The sequence below is a fragment of the Larus michahellis genome, chromosome 6 (genome assembly GCF_964199755.1).
Source record: "Larus michahellis chromosome 6, bLarMic1.1, whole genome shotgun sequence".
In the NCBI taxonomy this organism is placed as follows: Eukaryota; Metazoa; Chordata; class Aves; order Charadriiformes; family Laridae; genus Larus; species Larus michahellis.
The window spans coordinates 55,188,010-55,211,775 of NC_133901.1; the positions used below are offsets into that span (position 1 = coordinate 55,188,010).

The 23,766-nt window shown below is 35.1% G+C and overlaps 1 protein-coding gene across 2 annotated transcripts in view; it reads right to left on the reverse strand.

Annotated features, from left to right (window-relative positions):
* Window positions 1–23,766, reverse strand: part of PLCE1 (phospholipase C epsilon 1) — a 164,860-nt gene that overhangs the window by 95,425 nt on the left and 45,669 nt on the right. The gene's annotated exons all lie outside the window — the stretch shown is intronic.

The window sequence follows — 23,766 nt, forward strand, 5'->3', positions numbered from 1 at the left end:
TTTCAATCTAATGATTGAAAATCATTAAAAATCATTTCAATCTAATGATTCAAAATCATTAAAAAATGCCACATCAACACATCTGGGCAACATTTAAAATAAAGAATATACACAAAATTATTCATAAGACTATTAAACCTACTGTACGTTCAGTAAAGTCTTACAGATATCAGTAGCAGAAAAACAGATCTACGCAGGGTTTGCACTTTTTCTTGCTGCGTGGGGCGGGTTTTTGCAAACAGAAATGGTTTTAATCACTGTGAGCAATCTTTCAAAATGTTCTGGTGTCACGTTCATTGCATTACTTCCAGCCTACGCACAGGTCCTCTATCTAATATTGGTTTAGTAGTCTTTTTCCAATATTTGTGCTAACACACTAATGAACTTCAGTCTGTGGCTTAGCAACTAAGTAATGTTTGCTTATTTAAAAGAGTCTAATGATCAAAGCAAGAATCTGGAAGAAATCTTTTCATTTAGCATACAAGGAGAGACTTGATTCTTTGCATTCTTGTACGCTGACTTACTGATTAATAATTTGTTTCAATGATCTGTGCTTTGTAATAACAAAGTGTAAACTACCAAACTAAAAATTAACATAGGAAAAGGGCATTATAACTGTTACCAGGACACGTGCTGAGAAAATTTTTATCGGGTTCTTCCCCATCAGTCCTTAGATGCGCCCAAGACACAAGCTGATGGCTTAGCGTCTATTTTTTGTGATTAATGGCTTATTTCTTATTGCCATCCTTCCCCACATATGAACAAAATACAGCTATCCATCAACGTGGCAGAAATCGCATCCAGTCCTACAACGCAAGCACACATGTGCTCAGTCAAATGATAAGAAACTGTTTGCACAGTCTGTGCACGCCACATGTCAGAGGCACCGGCACCCTCACCCCAGCACACATACATGTCAGCCACATAACCAAGCGGGGAAGCGGCTCCTGGCACAGGGACCTGCACACGGGTCCACTTCTGCCCTGCCATGGAAGTGAGGAGGGCTCAAACGCCCTGCGCTCCCGCGAGGTACCTGATCCTCTACAAACAGACGTTGTGAATGATGATGTAATTCTTTCATCCAAGTAACAAAACTGAGAACAGCAGAAGCTCCGATTCAGCTACTGAATTCAAAATTTGGCACATTTTTTACTGCTTATTTATTTTTTGCCACAAACCAGAAAATCAAATAAAATGCAATATTTGGTAAAGTACACATTTCTTAGCTTTAATTTTTGTATTAAAAATTTCTTGGGGAAAATGGTAAAATTTTATGCAAAATATAATAATTTATTAACTAGTAATGTAATTCAATGATTTGAAAAAGAACACTGACATATTTATTACCATAAAACAATAAAAAAAAAAATCTTTCGCATGTTGACTATGACTTTTATAACTCAATTCCATTAGAAATACGGCTTCTGTGATTCATTACACAGTCAAATGGTGTCGTATCTATCTTTTTTGGTTTTTTCCTCCCCGCAAATTTTCCAGAATTTATATGGTCCAAGGCTTCTAGAAATATTAAGCCTTTACTTGAGGCTTTTGATCTTCTTTTCTTTGGTATACAACAGTTTTATGGACTCTGAGACTCTCAGTAAGAACACTGCTCATCTCTGCCTTTATTCAGAAAGAAAATGCACCCTCAGAGCACATGTTATCTGGATAGGATACGTGCAGACCTTTTCGTCAGGTAAGTGCCTGCAAGGCAGAGTGGGATGTGCATATGTGACACCTTTCCAAAAGATGTACTGCAAAATAGTGCACAGACTGTGAGTGTGACACACATAGCAGACATAATTAGTCTTTTTTCCTTGTTTAAAAAAATATTTAGTTAATGAAAATAATTTAACTTCTCAAAACTACAGCTACCTTACCAAATATTTTTAAAATTGGGTTCTGCAACTTATAAAGGCCTGTTCTGTTGCCTACACAACTAAAATTTCTTTCAGCTCCCAAAGCAAAGAAACCATTTGTTGACAGAAATAGGCGACAGTGTTTTGCTGGAGAGATTATACGTAGAATAATGGCGTTAATCTCTTTTGTATAAAGTAGACTTCAGGGCACTAGCTGTCTCCAAAGACTCCGCGCTTCATATAACATTTTCAAATACTGTTTGTTTTGATGTGTTAAAGCTCTGAATGTGTTACTTCTGCTGCACACAGATGAGGTTGCGAAAAAATACAAACTCAGAACGCGTACATTCATCAGCCAATGAAGAGAACTGAAACAATCAGAATAGGAACATATCCCTCAGGTAACTGATAGGGAAAATCACCTTTCAGTGAGATTGCACCAGACAGTTGGGGAAACTTAATCCTGCCTGGGAGACAAGTTGATTCCAAGCCAGGGCTTACAGTTCATCCTGGCAGATGTAGTTATATCTATCTATATCGTTACCAAAAAATGATTACTGTAATTAAAAATGAATGTGAACCAAAAAGAGTAAAATGCAGCACTGAACTGACAGCTACCTGTCAAAAAACAATGATACACAGGGGCATATCGCTCCTGATTCACTTTTGCCTTCCATATCAAATTAAAAGATTTCAAAGCCATCTGGAGTCTGATGCTGCAGTATCTCACATGCTACATATTGAGCAGTAATTCACAAGAAACTGAGGACAGTATCTGGATCTAAAAGCGTTGCAATATTAAATGTAATTCAAATTTCTTTTTAAGTAGTGCAAAGTACTGATGCTTACAAGGAGTTTAGGGTGAACTTTCTTACCTATACCACTGTAAATAGCAAACATGTAAATGGTAACACTTATATGCAATTATAATACCTTAAGATTTACTTATACAATAAAACCATACATTCTAATACTTTTTTGTTTACTTTTTTTTCCCCCATTATACTTTTAAGATAACAAATGAGCTAAATCAGGTACCTCCAGATACCAACACACTGGTATTCCAGTGAAAGTATACTATGGCTTTGATAGATTTTTTCTTTCTTCTATTTTTAAAGAGGTTTTAATGTTAAGTAAAAAGAAAATAAAAATTACTTGCAACATACAATTTTTCAGAATGTTACAGCAGAAAAACATGTCCTCCAAATCAAAAATGAAAATTAACATTAAAGTAAAGATTAAATTCAGGAGGAATTGCAGCCTCGTAGTTTTATAACCAAGTCCATATTTGGAAAATAAATGGAAGCAAAATAGATTTTTTGCTCTTAATAACATATACAATAAATCATAAAAACTTTACTTTAGAAAACCCTCACTTTTGCTTCTAGTAACTTAAAATGGTATCTGCAAGTTAACTTATTGATAACCTTCAGGCAATAAAACTTTCTTACAGTGACAACAGACATATTTACTTAAGATATTCTTTAAAAATAACTATAAGAACAAGTAACTCATGCTGGCCTTGAAACTGCTCCACAATTTTCTCTTATAATCTTTTCTTCTGTTTAATCATCACTACAGTTGCAAATTACGTTATGTCCTTTTCTCCACACACATTACTGCAGGTTTACTACGTAAAAGCAGCAGAAACCTAAACGCCACAGCCATTCTTAGCCCTACAGCTTATGACGAATATTCCCCCAAAATGAAGCTGGAGTTGACGGGTGCTGCTGTACTGGAAATACAGTTCACAAAAATAACTGTTCTGATTTCTTAAACTTACATGTATCCCTTCCCGCTTACTGTAATCTTTTATTTGTTTCTCTTTTCACATTTTTTCTGCCTCAGGAATTTAGCTTAGAACCTGGGGGCATGCTACCATTGTGCCAAACACCTAGCAGCTGCTTGACATATATGAAACCCAGAAACTGGAATTAAGAACAGAGCAAAGATTTTTGTTATTAGGAAGCAGGCTTAGTTTTTCTTACTTTATTATAATAATAAAGAATATATGTACCCAAAAAGTTAATTGTAAAGAACAGCCATGAAAAATTATGCTTATTGCTACTACACTGTAAAAATAACAGGAAATAGGCCCTAATGGGGTTTTAATAACTCACTGCGTTGTTTCTGACCGGCATCTGTCCAAACTCTTTCTAAAACCCTCCATTGATATGTCCTGAATGATCAAAATGAAATACTGAAATGTAGGAGGCGTGTATATATATATATACACACATATGCTTGGTTAGTACTATACATTGCAGTCCGATTTCTTGGCTGTTTACCTACAGAACATTTCTATTACAAAGGGCTGCCGACAGCCCATGCACAGCATTCCTGAGACACAAAGCCTTTATTTGTTGCACATTTTTAAAGCAATATTAAATGCCTGTAAACCAGAATGGTATTTTAACAAGTAATAACTCTCAGCACAGTATGTCTTGAAGATCACTTAAACATCTCCTTGGAAAACACAAAGGTTTTACAGAACATACGAGCCTAAACACAGTAACATCACAGGAAATGCTGCTCTTTCCAAATTTGTTCTGTTCCAAGAAAAAATTCATTAAAATGAGTAAATTCTGATGGTGATTTTTCATTTTTGCACTGCAGGTTTTTCAGAAGAAAACCCTCATTAATATTGACCAAGTGAAGCTAACAGTGATCTCTTGGAAGTCATGACCAAGGACTGTTCCAATCCCTTTTACATGTATTTATTCCACAACAATGTAATTCAAGTACCTATAGCACGGAATACGACGGCAGTCTGCTATGAAAAAAGTGCTTTGGGTAGAAACAAAGGAACATGTAAAGTGAATTTGGGTGGATGGGAGGGGGGCTGAAAGAGGAAACACACTTAACTGGAATAGGAATTTGCTCAGAACAAAACAATCAAGCATTAATGCACAGTTACTCAATACATCAGTTTTATGTCTTCCAAAATGGCACTCCAGCATCACGCTTTGGAGCATTTATTCGATAAAGTTTTAAAAAAAGAGGTGATGCTGATAGCCGCATCATTTTCTGAAGGATCTTGAGTTTTCACAGATTTATCTCATTCAGGTTATGACCATATCCACTGATTATTAGCACATGACATTCCAAGATCACTGCTAAAGTACAAATGCAGAATAGATTAAGAAATGCTTTTTTGTAAAGATGTTGCCTACCTAGAGCCAGCACTTGTCACTGGCCAGTTTCTTCTAAGGATGCTGTGGGGTTGGGGTTTTTTTAAAACAAAAATGAAAGAATTTTCTCCAATTACTCCTTACTATTATCATCTTTTGAAAAAATGGTATTATTTTATAAGTGGAAACAAATTTCCTAATGAAATTTCTATTAATAATTACTTTTCCTAACACTCTTACCTGAAAAATCAGTCATCTAATTAATCTCAAAATACCACCCAACGTTATTCTGTTTAAACAAGAGCGAGGCCATAGCCTGAGGAACATTTCTTTCAGACATAATTATTTTGGACATAATTATTTTTAACATTTATCCCTTGATCTAGTTCACTGTGAGAGAACCAGTCACTTAATTACTCTCTGAACAATGCTAAGTTGCTAACGACTTTATTTTCAAAGATGTTGGAACAAACAACTGTCAATTGGAATCTGCAGAAATGCTGAAAATCTGACCAATCTATGAAAAAATGTCTGCCACTGATCTGGGATTTAAAGTCAGGTCCTGTGAACTCATACAGATTTCTAAGCCAATACAGAATAATTACTGACCTTGGTTTTAATCTAGCTCGTCTTTTCAAAAAGAATTCCTGCTCTGCCAAAATAGAAATGAATCACACTATTTTGTACAGTCAATTCTCCACTTTTCATTTACAATTATCTTTTCTGAGTAAACATCACAGGTACAAAGACACTTGGACAGTGCTCTGAAGGCGAGCTCCAGAAAAGCACTGCAGCTTTCTGACCTAAGCTAGCTCCAAATAAATTAGCCATTTCTCAGCACTGTGTTTGCCAGCGATCCCATTTCTGAGAAGGCTTACTTGCTTCTGCGTGCTTATTGCTCACAGCACTACAGAATCTAGTTATAGCGCTTCCTTCATCAGCTTCCTCTCTGCGCTCTCGGAAAGCTCAGGCATCTCTGCAGGGAAATTCCCTACAAAATTTGGTTAAGACGACAGCAAGGAGTCAGGCTCTGTACAGATGGATGTTTGTAATGTCAAGGGAAAAAACACAACTCTCTTAATAAAAGAAAACTTTAAAAGCTACAGCAAAAATGGTCGTATTGTATTTTCTATCGCCACTGCTAAAGTCACTAATTCAAATTTTGAAAAATATTTTAGCCTAATTGCAAGAAAATGTAGATGAAATATAAGCCTAAAATAAAAAAAAATTAATATTGAGCAGTAAGTTAACAATCATCTGTATGCAACTTCATTATGACTCAAACTTCCCCTGCAAAAAAGTGAAATCTTTGGCAAAATTGCAAATACGTACAAACAATATATTTTTTAAACAAATTGATAAATTTATCAGAATTTTTTTTTTTACAATTTTACACCATCTGTCTGTTTCAGGACAGAATCTTCATGTTACTATGCATTAATGGTTCCAGTATTGGGTTCAAATGTGTATCACTGCAAATGTTCTGCACTCAAAAAGATCAATCAAAGATTGACAATCCCTACATAACTTTCATGGAAGAAAAAGAATGGGGTGCCACAAGTTTAACATGTATAGTTTTCTGATTTTCAGGAAGAAGGAAATCTTTAATTCATAGACTTTCTAAAACCTGAATCTGTTGTAACAATTTCTGATTACGTATCAATGATGAGAACTGAAATACACTAAATACTGAATGCACCTCCTATTATGTCTACAACAGTGTATATACCTGTCTTTCTTTATATTATGTACTTAAGTTTCTCGAGATGACATGCCAGAGCCCCATATCTCACACAGTTATGCAGGTTGTTCAAAGCTAAAGGATGTTACTGTGTTAGATAGAGATGATGCTGTGAACAGCAGAAAGGTCTGCTCTGTCAGGACTAGCTCTGTGTATCGACATGTCTTGTTCACCTTAGCAATCAAATAGGTGAGAACTTTAGAAATGCTTTTGAGACGTTGAACTAATTTGAGCTTTTTTCTTAGTATTTTTCAGTGTTTGGAGTACAAAAGCTAGACATTTAGACTGTTAGAACATTATCTTCTTGGTGGCGCTTGTCAGCTTGTGACCAAATAAGCACACACCAGAACAGCTGATCAAATTTTTGGCTACGTGTCTTACTACGTTCTGGTATTTTACAAGACCAGTAGGGCAAGGGACAAAATGTGTGGTCAATTAAATTCCATTCCTAACTTACTATTCAAGATGAAGTGGATGATGTCAAATATTCATCCAAAAGCTTTAGTACTGCCACTCAAATTTGCATGACATTCACTACCTATCCCAAGCTTCCCTGATTTCTTGTTTGTCATAATACTCTATTGCTGAGTTTCTCCTTAGGTACACTGTGGCAAATATGGAAACAGCTATCTGGAAGCAACTACAGTTTTGCAAGTTGGGGTCAAACTCAAAAATTCCCACGAATCCTCTCCCAGCATCTCATGATCCATCTTTTTTGGCTAACAGACAACATTCTTAAAGTATTAACAACCATCTCAGATATAAAATAAAATAAAATAAAATAAAATAAAATAAAATAAAATAAAATAAAATAAAATAAAATAAAATAAAATAAAATAAAATAAAATAAAATAAATAAAGGGTTACATATCATGATGCCTTTCTTCACACTCAACAGTTTTTGGAGATGTATTTGCACGTCACCCTACAGCTGGCTCTGCAAGCCAAGGACTGCCCTGCAAAGCAGAACTGATAGGGTTTCAGCAATGGCAATTGCCATCGGGCCTGCCTGCAGCTTTACCAACAGAACTGCCATCACCTGAAGGGACTTCTGCTGAAGCACAGCCATTTGGTGCAGGTTTGCATTTGTGTTCAAGAAATAGCATTGTTTTGGCACAGTGTGACACGGTCACCATCCGCTACAGCGTGTCAGGATGACAAAGAATAGCCTTGGGAGATCTGGTAATCTGAGCTGCAGTAGCAACTCATCAGCTAGAAAGCTGGAGCTATAAACACACATTCGCACTGAAATATATGAAATTGTGCAAAGACTGTTCAGAACATCAGGGGTTAACAGTGTTCTCTACATCTTAAATTGCTCCTATCTTGCTCTCTATGTATTTTCACATGGTGCTTAAACAGAATATCTTGACTGCCGAGATGCTAATTTTCGTAATGGAAAAATTCCTTAAAATACCCTTGACTGCTGAAATGCTGTTTTGTATTTGAAAAAACGCCTAGAAAATAAGAGAATACCGTGCCATGGTACAATCTGAAGTGGACCCTGTGACATACTAGGAACACTGTTACCTTGGGGCGGGAGAGGAGGGTGGGGAGAAAACCTTGCTCAAAATAAATACACACAGTAATCAATACCACTATAATTTTGCCCAGTACTTGACAAATGCACTATTCACTATAGGGTGGTTCAGGCACGTTCAGGGTGGTGTGGCTCACAGGCGTTGTTCATCTTTTGTCTGGGACACTATAAAGAAGAAAACTAGGAACTACTTTGAGAATACAAGAAATGGAAAGGTTTGGTTACTGCCGCAGCAGACCAGCACGGAAGCATCAGAAAAGACAAAGGGGAAGATTTCCAAGTAGATAGCTGAGGTAGAAAAAACTTAAGTGTCATTGCATCGAGGATGCTTTGAATGCAGTCAACAGAAGGAGCAGGTAAAAGAGGAAAGCAAGGAAATAAAGTAAAATGAAGTAAGGTCGTTTAGGGTTTTTTTTGCGTTGTGTGCATTTTTTCAATGCATTTAACAAGATTGTGATTTTTATAAAAGAGATATGCTTGCATAATTTGCAATTTTAGACAGTGAGTAAAAGCAAACACTGCATGCTATGCCCTCACTGCCCAGAAACTGGGGAGGGACGGACATGGACGGGGAGAGGGGACATGATGCCAAGCTTCAGTCTAGCATATACTCTCACTTTCTCCTTACAATAGGAATAAATCTACTGAGTCAAAAGGAAGTTGTTCTCCCCAGGGCAGGGTGTGTAAGACTGGCAGATGAGGTGCGTGCAGAAGAGTCTGTCCAGTCCCCTCCCACATCTGAAGGAAAGAACACATCACAGGAAAGGAATAGTGGTCTTCAGGCATCTCTTCATCACAGGAGTCAACGCTTGTTCCAGCCTACTCAGGACAAACTCTAATTTGCTCATGGCTTTTCTAATAACATCTAGTGTTACTGTCACTGTGGGTGGCCCAGATATTTTCTTTTGCTTTTCTGTAAATGATCTTCAGGTTCCAACAATTTAGATAAAATACTGCAGTGACCTGTCCCTTTTGGTCACCCTCACAGCAACTGTCTTGTCAATATCCTCTTTGCGATGTCTGTTCTCAAAGGCTTTTCAAACTTTCGCTCTCTCTTCAATGACTAGGAATATGTGGATCTTTACAGTGCCAGGACAGCGCACAAGACAAAGTACCATGCTACAGAGCAACAATGTGCACTTATTCAACAGCAATTTTTGGTGTGTACCAAATTTTACACAGTAAGTTGTAACTGGGCAACATGGCTCAGAGCAGCAGAAGACACACACGAAAACGGCCGAGTTCACCCTGGTAACATGAGGAGCTGTATCAATGGCAGCTGGAAGGTTGCCAAAAGAGTGAACAAGCACAGATGTGCCCGAATATTAACATTCATTACCCGATGTTCTGTGAACTTTCTACAGCTTCAATTGCAATTAGAGAATGTGCATTACCTCACCAGCCAATACTTCTTATGAATTGCATCCTGTTAAGGATGAGATCATTTCAAGGAGCAGAAACTGAATTTAATGAGGATCAAACCATCTTGCAGAGGCAATCCCTAAGCATAACTCCCCATTCTTCAGAAATAATATCAGGCATCCCCATTCAGTTCTAGTATATGACCAATGTCTTTACTAGGGAAATCTCTTCATTCATCATCATAAGAAAATAATGATACAGTTTTAAAAAAAACAAATACATTTGAGAGTTGTATTTACTTATGACCAGAAATTGTAAGAGTAGGCCCAAACTTCCAACAAGGTGTCATTTTCACTTTTGATAAAGTTTTGTTGCTATTACTTACTAATTTTCCATTTCTGTAAGGTAACAGTACTAATTATTTTAAAAGCTGTTACCGAACGAAAGATGGACTTCACAGATTTGGAAGACAGAAAAAGCAGTGTGATATAAATGGGGCACAGATTTACCACAGCATCTCCACCCCCAGAAAGTCCTGCTCCTAAAGAATCAGCAGTCGAGTGGAGAAGGAATAGTAAAATAGCAAATAGTAAAATTCTCATGGCAGGCACTTTAGATCCAAATAACTACTAAGAAGAATCACTTTAAATTATAAAACAGAGGCTGACAATAGACATCAATTAACTGTCATTTGAAATATTGTTTGTCAGTACTTGAAATTTCAATTTGATTAAGGAGAAAATGAAAGGATGACACCAAGCACAACACAGGAGCTCTTCACATCCCTTTTCAGCAATGTGAAACAATGCCACTGCCAGTGAAAGAGACTTCTGTAATCTTACCCAGAAAAGGCCAAAAATATCACTTTATGGTCAGGTGGGTCAGCTATTTATATTTCTATTGGCACAAAAGTATATGTGAAAAAATATTTTTCTTAATAGTTATTAATTATTTGATTATTAAGTTCTCTTGCTAACTTCTTCAGTTTAAATCATGATTTTTATATTTTTCTAGTACTTCTCAACTTAGTATACTGAGATAAATATCTGTTAACTGTTCTACTCTTGTCAATTCTTCATGCAGCCAGTATTCTCTTTATATTTTCTACATGTGTGCTTACTTACTTCCTCCAAACTTTCATCAACAAATTCACTTACAAACCATATGATGTCTTTGTAACTAAATGAATTAAATATACTCTATTCAAACATCTGTTTGAATCAAACTTATTCTAAAAGTAACTACCCATTCTAAACATAATTGCTAAGCTAATGCACACCTTTATTTATTGAGAAGATGATAGTTTTACTAGTCTGATGTGGGTCACGTCTTTGAATACCTGATCACATGGTTTGGAATTTCTTGAGTTATCAGCTTTCAAAATTGTCTACTGAGTTTTTAACATAAAAGTATATGCACCACACATGCTCCTGCTCTAAAATCATATTACTTTTTTAAAAAATATATACCTCTTCCTGATGAAAAACAAAGATATTCCATTCATATAGAACTTCTCATCTGTGCTACAAAAAGCTTTTAAAACAAGATGAAACTAGCGGGTTGACTTTTCAATAGAGAATAGAAGTTTTACTGTAGATAAGTATATTATCTAAAATAGACAGTAATTAGGATTATAACTCCATGTCAGAAAGCAGACTGAAATAATTCACAGTCAATCCACTTAGATGTAAGAATATTGAATATGCCATGATCAAATAATTTCAACTCAAAAGACGAACATTTTCATTGTAAATTCCACCTTTTCTTGTAGGTCTTTAGAACATCAAACTGTAATGGGATGCTACTATTAAAACTGATCTCTGAGCTTTCCAAAGGCAAGTAAAAAATAGCAAGAAATACTAACAGAAGCCACCGAAAAGTCTATTTAATAGATCTTTACAGGCTTACTTTCTCAAAGGTAGACATTAATTAATTATTTTAATTAGGTCATTACAGGTTTCAAACAGGCATCACATTCACCTTTTTCACACTGACAGTGTGACTGGTGCATTCAAGACAGATGAACGCTGAACATCCAACGCAGAGGAACCAAACAGCCCCCTTCCCACATGTCTATTTTTTTCAGCTATTATTCTATACGCAGAGCAATAGCAAGTCTAGATTTTTCTCTAAGAAACAAACAAATAAACAAAAAACCACACACACATCACACAGGCAGAAATCCATATGATTTTGTACCTTACTAACAACTGTAATCTTCCCATTTGAGGAAAGGCTTCCACAGAACTCATACATTTAAAAATAACTGTATCTCCACACGCGTGAACTGATTATTTAAACAACTCAATGACAAGCTTAGTTGCATATTTCTGGACTGCAAATTGACAGTAAGTTTGAGGGGTAACCCACAGCATACAAAAAACTTATGAGATCTCCTGTCAACAAGACCATCCTAAAAACAAAGAACTAAACACAAGACCTAAAAATAACGCCTGTTGAAGATCATGTCTCCCCAGCTCTTAAATGTTTGGTTTGTCATCCTTTTTCTACAATCTTACCTATTTGCCAACGTTAGCTGTAACTACTTCTGCAAAACTCTGGCTTTACCTGTTCTTTTAAAGTCTTATTTTAATACATATACTTCCATAACTGATTCAGAAAGCATACAGTCTATTCCATTTCTGTGTCTCTGATATTAAAAGTCAAAAGATAATCATTGGTAGGGGTTAAAGTTCAGAGCACTGGTTAATTCAGTTTTTACACAGTGTGATGTTGTATCACTGCAACTAAAGGAACTGCTTAGAATTGCTTATGAAGGTCTCGAGCTCAGACTAAACGTGTCAAAGCCCAAAGACAAAGTACGTGTAATAAAACTGTCTTTGTATTTATACAATCACTATTATTTGTACAAAGATTCATATTGGGATTTTATTGAACTACACATTTTGGATTTATATTGAAAGAATACTAAAATCGTCTTTCCAAATCTATCAGAAACAGTCTACAATTTAGATCTACAATAAGAAACATAAGTATCACATAAACATGTAGTACAACAGAACTCTGTCTGTATCTCTAAATATTTTCATTTATAATCAATTGCAATTGATATTGTTGTAAAAGATTAGTAGCATATTACTACAGCTGTAAGATTTATACATCCTACCCATGGCATACAGATAATAAAAGAGCAACTTGGAGCATTTTCTTTAGCACCGGAAATCTAGTTCTCAATTTCTAATTTTGTAGACACTGAATCCATGCCTATTTGTTTGCTTGTTCTTCAGCTGTTGGGTTCATAGGGTCACATGAATAATTATAAGATTATTTTGGATAGTACTTAGGGGCCAGGAAATTCTCAGAGTTTTCATGACTGAATTGTTTAATAGACTTTTAGGTCAGGCTACAGAACATGATTTCATGAAACAAAATAACTTTGTTCTATAAAGAGGCATTTTCCACTTCAAGGTTTTTTTTAATTACCTAGAAATAGAAAAGGCACCATTCCTTGCCCAAAGTAACAGCAGAATATTGATACTCTGCACTTAATTTTTAAATGACGTATTTAATCCTTATTTATTGATAAAAAGTGAGTCTTCATTCATCTCTGCTCACAATGAACATCTAATAACTTTCCTAAAAAATGTTATTAGCTGCTAAGGAAGACCATGTTGTCTCTATAGAAAGTATCTAAAGTTTAGAAAAGTTTAAGATAAGAAGACAGCATGAACAGGTAATCCACAATACAGTGACCGGAAGAAATAATTTCCTTTTTTCCTTGTTTCCAGCTGTTGTGTTCAAATGCTGCCTTAAACTAAATAATTGTCCTGCAGAACACAGTACATTTAATTTTCACATATTATTTTTATTTTATGACACAACTTTGATGATAGATACCTAATACACGCTAATAGCCAAACTTAATATATTAAGACAACTGCATACTAGAGTAAAACTGTTATTTACCGAAGCAACTGTTACTTGGAAGAGTTTTTGCATTTCATCCAAATCTGCTAAAAAGATGAAATGATGGTACCACTATGATTACATTAAAATTTATTAATTTATTTTGCTGTCTCCAAATGGAGTTTTGGAAGCCAATTCCAAGTTCTAAACATGGGACAATGATTCATTAATTGTATTTCCAGTTAAGTTCTACTTGCCTGAAATGCACAAAACAGATCATCTAACGTTCTGCAATTTTCAAAAGTCCTAATTCCTTCATCACAGTTAAAAGATGTTTTTTTTAAAGTAAATATGCTTGCTTTAGGAGACTGAGTGAGAAAATGAGTGACCGAACAAGGTAGCAGCAATGAGAGAGCATTAGTACAGTATTTAAATTACACTTTTTAATTGTTAATGAAGTAAATATGATTCTGCAGGACTAGAGTATATGTTCTCCTTTCTTTTCCCACTAGAGTGGAATGTCACTTGAGGCTTGATTTTCAGAATTTAAGGCATCTGGCTTAAGACCAGAAGAACAAAAATATTTTAAATTAACTTTCCTTATTCTCTGGGGATTGTTAGAGACCCAGGCACTACAGTTTAGTCGTCATGAGATTTATTTTGCTTTAGCATTAGCTTCAACTAAACTTTGTATATACAACAGCTTCCTTACCAAAATTCATAGACACTCTGCTCAGTGCAATCTTTTTTATAAATTGCAATTATGTTACACTGAATTACATGTGTAAATGACCTATATATATGCTTAACCTCTCAAAATGAAGGATAAAACTTTGATTCCTATTATGAGCTTCTCTTTCATGCCGCCACACCACTTTTGAAAAAACTTTGACTCATTTATCTGTAATTACATATGCCCAATTTAGCATTTTTTAAACTTTTTCAAAAGCTTCATCTTGGTGAGAAATAGCTTCAACAGCTTTGGGAGAGCTGAGTACAGATTTGTTTTGAATTAACTGCACTAAGTTTTCACATACATAATAAAGTATTCATGTACTTGAAGGAGTAAAATTTGTAGTGGCTGTTTCAGTTAACTCCCAAGCAAAAACGGTTGTTTGCTCTCTCATTTTAAATAACTATCATAGAAGGACAGAAAAACCTTGAAAGCACTGTATGTTGCCATAAAACTCTAGTAGTAGCGTAACATTTTACTGAAGTTTCAAATACTCTAAACTTGATAAGTACACTCTTAAGATCTTCAGAAGGCATTTTTGTCACAGTAGCATCATTCCAAGAATAAGCAGGAAGCCTTTTTTGTTCAAATAGTGCTACGATAAGAATTTGAGGTGGCATCAGGGACAAAAAAAAAAAAAAAAACAAAAAAAAAAACAAACCAAACTTAAAAAAATCCTTTATAAAGGTTATTTAGATCTAGTGGATCTTTACTGTAGCACAGAAAAAACAAGCAGAGATGATTTCCAGACTCTTGCTTCCTCAGCAGCATATCGAGGACAATCTATTCCCATGGTAGGTAAAGTTTTCATATGCTTTTTATAACAGCGGTCTCATCAAACTCCAAATCTACATAAAATATATAGACCTATTATAATACTAGCATAGAAGATGCTATGGTGGAAAAAAGTAATTTCCATCCGAGACATATACTTCTAAAATCTATTTTAAAATTGAGTCTTTGTATTCCAAAAGTTACTCTACAAACTGTCCTAATACGTTCTTTTACAATTAAACCTGCATATGAAGATTTATCTATCAAAGACCATATGAAAACAGAAAATGAAGCAATGATGGAAGTTTAGTTTCTTATCAAAATTTAAGATGGAAAGTTTTGGCACTAGTTTAGTATTATTAAAATAACTGATACAAAATTGACATTTTTTTAAGAGTCACAGCCTCCCTCAAAATTAATAAAGAAAGGGGGAGTAAAGATAGCAACAAATACTATTCCATAAACTATGTTAAGATGGTTTTGACAACTCTGCACCCTCACTACGTACTTGACAAACGCGTGACTGTAATTTAACATTTCAGTCTAGTCATTCTTTTTTTTTTATCTCCTGACTGGCAACCTGTGTATTTACTTTCTTCATGGGGTGTTACTCCTCTGGACTTACTAATACATCAATGAAAGCCCATATTCACACACATGCTATGTATCAATATGGTCATTTAATAATATTTTCTATCTGTACAGCTCACCTTTTCTATCACTGTGTACACAATTTAAAACAGGAATTTTATCTTCCTATGCGTTTATTTTGCTCCTTGGAAAATAAGTCCCACAGCCTAGCACTGCCAGACATTATCACAGCATACGTGACTTTTAACATTATTCATAATGTACCAACCTTCAGTTACCTTTTGTTTTATCACTTCACAGCAGCACAAAGAAAAAAGCAGATATTTGAGCCCTTTACTGAAAACCTCAAAGCTTTGTCATAATGTTTCCAGCCTATTTGCTTTTAACATAGTAAAGCTACAACTCTAAACTATAAAAGCATCAGGGAGGTAAAACTCCTTCCGCTGTATAAGTGAAAATATGACAAGTTGTAACAGAGGTACAGAATTTGTGTTCATTAAGTATAACCATCACAACTCACTCTTACTAATCATCAGAGCTTAAGTACAAAAAAGAACATTATTATGTTATTTTTACAAGTAGGTACTTGGATTCCTCATTAACCAACCGACACAATAAATTGCTTGGGCCAAGTCAAAAGCACTGTTCATAGTTTAAATTCCTGAAACATAGTACTTTACTGGAAGACTAGTCCAGTACACTTGAACATTACACAATTTTCAAGTTTTTCAAATATTAAAGAGTAAAACATATGTTTGAGAAAAGGAAACTTCTCTCACTATCATCACTAGTGTATAGTGAGCTGCCTGCAATTTTAGTTTCATGTGCATATGATGGGAGAGTAAGACAAAAGAATATTTTTTGTGTTTATAAACACATACATAATAATAATCAAATGTCATCCTGATTGTATTTCTACTGAACATTTTTCTACTGATTACAGTGGGTGAAGTGATAGGTACAGAAATTGCTTTCATTTCTGTTCTTCCTGAATATTCAAAAAACCAAATCTTATATATTCACTTTATGATTTCAACATACTTTACTAAAAAATAGCACGCATTTTCTATAAATCCTTGCTGTACATGCACTATTTCTTCATCAATTTACAGTAACAATGAGGTATTCATTGGAGGTTTTAATGCCGACTTCATTAACTGTGTCTAAGTATTTTATCAAAACAACAAAGTAAAAAAAAGAAAAAGAAAAGAGGTAATTATATTACTTCGTTTATAGAGTTAGAACCCAATACTAAGCAAACAAGTAGACAGAAGTTCATCCAAGTTTTATAACTTCAAGTACTAAAATTCTGTAAGTGGCTTTACAGTCAATTAAACACAATAAGCTAGTAAACATTCATGTGCAGTATGCCTAATTTAAATACAAAGGAAACAACACAGACTTTTAGAAATCAGTAATTGTTTACATCTGCAGGGTAAGTACTGACTGAAAAAGAGCACATTCCAGTAAGAAATATCTTGCTTACTATACCAAGAATATATTTTTCTGCAGCACTACATTCTTCTTTCTGAAGAAGGAAAGCCTCCCTGTTATTCCTGCAGTAAGAAAAGCTTTTTTATATTTTATATTACATGAACCATACCTTTTCCCCCTGTGTTTCACCGTATCCATATCCATATCAACTGGTAGGAAAAATGACAAAACTGTATAGAAATTTAAACAAGTAGACACAAGCAGAAACTGCTAGTTAGCTTTCAGCAATACAAGATGACAGTCTGTTCTCGTCTACAGAGACTGCCTAAGAGCCTGGAGAGAAAAGACGTACATTGCCAAATCTTAATCCCGTCGCTGCATTTCACATGGTGCTGCCTCACCTCTGCAGCTCCTACAAGTCTACTTTTCCAACAGTCAGTGGAAATCTGTTCATTGTAAAAACTCCCTAAGCATTTTACTTTAACCACAGACACAAAGATAATAAAATCTGAAATATTTAATATTCAATTTTGCTGACATACTGGAGTTTGTGTTTACATTACTGCCAATGAAATGATGCAATGCTAAATTTATCTGTAAGCACTGCCTTAGACTCCTTGTACTGTATGAATTTACAGAAAAATATTTTACAATGTTAGCAATTAAGTAATTTCTAAAATGTATTTATAAATACAGAAAATAATGTCACTGGCATCACGTAAATTCATTGTAAGTAAAAGTAAAATAATTCTTCCCACATTAGATTTCTCATTTCTAAGCTACTAATACAATTATATTACTGCAGAAAATATACAGATTAATAGGAAAAAAACTCTGAGCCAAATTATATAAACACAAGAAGATAATTTCTAATTGCTGTCCTCTTGAAACAGTTCCCAAGCATAGTGCTGAGGCTGCTGCACACTGTTCTGCTCTAACGCTGCAGATGTCCTTTTCTATTGACCCACCCAGTTCCTTCACAAGGGGGCACAATTTAGACAGGAAAGGCCTGTTATCCAAGTAATTTTTGCAAACCTAAAAATTCCAAGGGTGATTGTATGCCACTTTAAGAGGGTCGCAGAGGAACACAAAGTGGATGAAAGAGAATTTTGTGTATTGCAGGAACTGAAATAAATTGCCTTACAAAACCATTTTCTTCAAGATTAAAGTACAGATGAAGGAGCCAACATGGATATACTACAGCACACCGGGTATTTTGTGGCTTGATGGCCTTACACTCCTAAGGAAGACTCCTTAAAGTGGGTCACACTTCAAATAAACTTGAATAAATCCATATCTGGTAACCTGGGTAACTTTATCTCAAAAGTGGGCCTTGTTACTATTTAGTTTACCCTCAAATACTATTCTTGAATAACTTCATTGGTGGACAAACACTGATTGAAAAGCAATGATAGGTGAGAATAACAAGTAACGGAAGAAAAAAAAAGAAGAAATGTGTGATAAAGGTAACGATGATAAAGGTAAAAGTAGGAGAGCCATTGAGTAGCAGAAAAACTGCAGTAAATGTGACAGTTGCCTATCTTCTGAAAAGATATTTTAAATAACATGATTTGCCCCTTACAGTCCTTAAAATACTTTACCTTAAAGTTATGGAAAAACTAACACAGAACAAGAACTATGAAAAGATAAGCTACAGTTGCACGCAAGCGTGTCGGGAAAGTAAATAACATGCAAAACATCCACCTAGCAGTAAAACCTGATAGCTTCCTTCAGTGTCTCTTACAATAATTAACAGACAGCAAGGGGTACCTGGCAGAGACCATTGTTCGTGACTTCTCCTATCCACAGAAAACAGAGGCAATGATTTCTGAAAAAACTGTAACAAATGTTTTAATATTATTGTACTAACAGTACTTATCAGGACTATCATTATTAAATATAAGATGTCACCTAGAAAGTAATCTAAAAATAGCAGGAAATAGCTGAGTTAAGAAAAAAAAAAAATCACAAAACCTTGTCATTAAACACTCCAAAGATCAGTACTTTACAGCCATTTTAAGTACTGTAGGCCCTGGCATTGCAATACAGTTTTCTCACTGTTCCAGAACTGAAAGAAAATTTCACATGCATGTTTTTGTTGAAAAAGACCTTCTGGAATGCATTCTATCTGTTTTTCTACAGAATGTTTACTTTTAAAAATAATGAAATATCATACAACTACCTGTGGAGAACTGTTCTTTAGAAAAAATAATTTGTCTATTTCTAATCACTGATTTTCCGGTATTGCCTTGACATTATTACACCTGCTTTGGTACCCAAAATTCTCTAATACAAATTTGTGGTTTATTTCCTCAAGTGCTGGAAGCCAGAAGAAATTTCTTACCCATTATCTTCAGGGAAAAAGTACTTTTGCTTGACAAAGCAAGACTACTAGATGTTCTTAAATTTGGCTCTTTCTTCCTATAAGGATTTGTGTTTAGAATACAACCCCTTTTCATGGTATCAATACTGACAGAAGTCTTTACATGGAATTCCCAAGCATGAAAAGACAGGGTAAACACCTCTTCCACATACACCAATTTCATTACATTATTTGGAAATAGGGATTGATCAATGACATTTGAGCAAAAGAGCAACATAAAAAGTATACTGGAAGGAGAGTCTGTGCGGGTAATCAATGAAAGCGATAGTTGTAGTATCTCCTTTGCCTACTTTATGCCAAATGATGAGCGTGTTTCTAGGCAGAGCAACAACGTAGTAGGTAGATACACTCCACTTTCTGTTTTCTAGCTACTGATTAACTCTGCTGAGAGGCGTCTGTCAAAATCGAGAATCTTTGATAGGGACATCTCATAAAAATATTTAAAGATATTTCTCCCACAGAAAACATGTTGGATACACTTCCAAGCACACTGAGGTTTGCAGCACAGATGAGCTCCTCAAAGAAATCCCCTATTATTATACGTGTGTTGCATCTACAAGTTACAAAAACCACCTATTTATTCTTCCTTAGCTGGCCTGCCAAATGTTTTACTGGAACAGAGAGAAATGCCTACAGATGTTCTACCTGCTAATATCTAGAAAATGGACATCTTACATGACAAGTCTGTTCATTTCATTGAAACCACTTTCTTCAATAATAGGTAGCCCCGCTCTTACATGGGAGATACTAATGAAGAGATACCCATCTTTACTATAATCATTCTAGTCCCAGCAGCAGCTTCTATTTCCACTATAAAGCAGGGGAACAACAATCATTCTGAATTAAGCAACTAGGGAATATAATAAAGTCTCGATTAGCACTTTTAATTGCTTTTCTTAACTACAAGAGAATTTATTCCAAGATAAATATGAAGTTTGTTGGCAAACATCTATGGGCATTTAGTTCATAAACTATTGACATTTTCAAGTCTATGGACATTCAAAAGGACAAAAAGGACATTAAAGGACATTTGTTAGCAAAATGGTTTTGAAAAAGGTAATCGATAAGAAACATGACTAAAGTAAAAAATAAGGGCTTAAAAACATGCAATGGATTTAGCTAAGCAGTTCTAGAATCTGTAGCTTTACTTATATATTACATGCCACTAAGGTTCACATTCTTTCATAACTACTACTCTACAATCGCTGCAAAAGCGTTCTTTGAAAATTTAGAACAAAGCAAAAGAAGTAATTTGAACTGAAAATTCCTAACTCCTGGAGTCCCTAATAAAATCTTCATTCTAAGTGCCTATGACCACGTCATTATCCAAACAGTGTGAACCCTGATACCATCTAGTACAGAAACTGCTTTACTCTTTTAAGCTTCTTTAATGTGCAGCATGATCCACTATGCAAAGAAATACTTCAAGACAGCCAATCTCTTCTTGGCAGTCTCAACAAAAGAAAAATCTAACAGATTTGTTCAAATACAATTTAAGTGCGCTTCTGGCAGATAAACAATGAAATTCTCTTTCCTCTTTGGGGACTTATGGTTTGTGCAGAAGAACAAAACACTATCTAAATTCCATGTATAGTTTGGTAATGCTCTCTATCAGTTGAATTTAAGATCATCATGTCCCCATGGTCCTTAAAATATTCTTTTCTACACAAACAGGCTTGTCGAACAAACTAAATTCACAGCACCCTGAAATGCCTCCCTAAACAAAACAAAAAAAAAAAAAAAAAAGGAAAGACTGGGAGAAGAAGGTTGACAAGTCTACACCCATTTATGTTTTCAGGCCTGAGCTGTTTCTAAGATCTCATCAGGAACTCCAAGTGTCGTATGCAGGACACAAGGCAAGTATTGACATGCCTGAGCCGGTCAGGAGTCAGGCACCAGTAAGACATCCTTAGCTCACTTAGTCTTAGCACAGGCTTAGCAAGAAAACCTTTCCAATACACTTTTCATGTATTTTTCAGTGCCACAACATACAGACCTAATAGCATCAGAAGATTTACAAGAGATTCCACTCATCTGTGGAATCCAACAGATGAACAGCATTGTTCCCTCCAACCCACATCAACAGCTTTTTTGTTATTTGTTGTTCTTGCAGTCCAAGGAACAAAAGCTATGTTTTCTCAATAATGTCAAGAAATTTTAGGTAAACAAACCACTGCAAAATGTCTGAGGGATAACAGTTTAGAGTTTATTGTGTCAGCACATGAGGCATAAATGATGCAACCTGCTTTAGCAGAAGATGACATTCTCCCCAGCTGCAGGATTTTCTTGACAAAAAGGTGAAGGTGCACTATTACTCAACTTTGTTCTCCTTCCAAAGAGAACAAACCATCTCTGCAGAAGACTGACTATATGACCTCTTAATTAACAGCCTGTCATTTCTAAAATAGCTTTAATTTCACAGTGACCTTCTTTGACACCGTTAAGAGCAGAAAATTTGTGTTATAGCATGGAAGAAAACTCCATATTTCCTACAAATCATTAAATACGCATCTCATTAGCTTTCTGCTTCTCTGTATGAATGGAACTGGGGAGAGCACATATCTGCAAGGAACTGTATTACAGCATACGGCTTGGGGGAAGAAGAAAAAAAAAAAAAAGAAAATTAAGACAACATCCAACATATCCTCTTTGGTCTGCTTGCCAAGTCTGTCCCAAAGCAGAAAAACCCAGATGCAGAACTCTGGTGTTACGAGTTCTCCCACGTACCTTTCATGAAATTTGTCTGTGTAAGTTTGTCCCAAAGGGCTTTAGCTTCTTAGACATTTTGGAACCTGTGTCTGTACCAAGACATGCATTTGCAATACGTTAAGTACTCCAGTCCTTTCACTGAGAAAGTATGAGCTATGCTTTGTGTGTGAGCTCCAGCAACTTATGCTTTTCATCACAAATATTCTGTATGATTTGATCCAAACCATCCCTGGAAAGCGCCTCCTCGGTGAAAGGAGAAAAACATTCCCATGAAAAATTATTTCCTCCAAGAACATAAATGGGAACTCTCCAGCTCATAAAATTACTGGTAAAGAAGAAGGAAGACAAAAATTCAGGAGACCATTTTAGAAGAATTCAGAAAAACAGACTGAAGCCTAGCTTGCACTTTTTATACCTGACAAAGACCAACTGGAAAGTCTGTGTTAAAGCCTTGACAGAAATGTCCATCACTAAAGACCATAATATTTTTTTTCCTGTCTAATTACAAATTTCTAGATTTTATTGAAAAGTTTTACTGAGTAGGTGAATTTTTCTCTTACTTTCCAAAATTCCCAGGAGGGAAAAACTATACCCCAAAATCAGTACATAATACTACTACAGTTTTACAAACACAGCAGAAGCGGAGAATATGAGTATGTAAAAGACATCTCCAAAATAAGAACTATTCAAAGGAAGAGTCTGAAGGAAAACCTGTAACTTCTAACTTCCAGTGTTCCTAAGTTTTGGCACCTTATTTTTTGCATCATATAGGTCATTATTTGTAGCTCGAAGATTTTAGTTCTACATTTCTATGGAAAAAAAAAAAAAAAGTTGCCCAGAAGAAACTGCCTACTGGACTGCTATGTATATTAACAAATAACAGGATTTTCTTTCACTCAGACAGTCTGTCACTCAGACAATGCAAAAATACCAGAACATGATTGTAAGAAGACACCCAGAAGAAAGTTTTAAAGTCTGACAGTGGTAAACATCATGTAATAATAGAACATTTTTAACCCATCCAGGAGTACTCTCCAAAAGCACACACAGGGAACAGGTATCAAAGCCACACTATTCTTAAATATAAATGCTAACTTTATATCAACCTAATTTGTATTCTTCTGAGCTGAATGTTTTTTAGAAAGCTGCTATTATTTGCGAACTTCAAAACTGGAGCTATTCAGATGACTTCGTTTGGCCAGATTAGAAAACACAGATACACAGTGTTTAATAGTTAAGATTCACATCTGATTCCACCTACTGGTAGGAAAGTTGTTTTCTATAGCCATGACAATGGTACAAACAAGCAGAAAAGCTTTGCCCACAATCTTATTCAATTAGTAGAAAGTAAAACGGGCAATCAGGTTTTTGCAGCAAGGAATCTGATATCCAACATTTTAAAATCTGCTAGTAAAGACTTTAAGGAGTGATATTCCAATGTTTTTTGAAATTCACAGGCTGTATTGAGGCTTGACTAACTTTTTGTAAATATTTTGATTTTAAAGCCTAAACTTGTTTGAAATGCTTAGCAGTGAAGATGAGGAAAAAAAAGAATTTAATTTTAAATTTTTCTTTTATGTAATCTTATTTAGTGTTCTTTACATGAAAAAAATGTTTCTTTTCATCATTTTGGCAAGAGCAA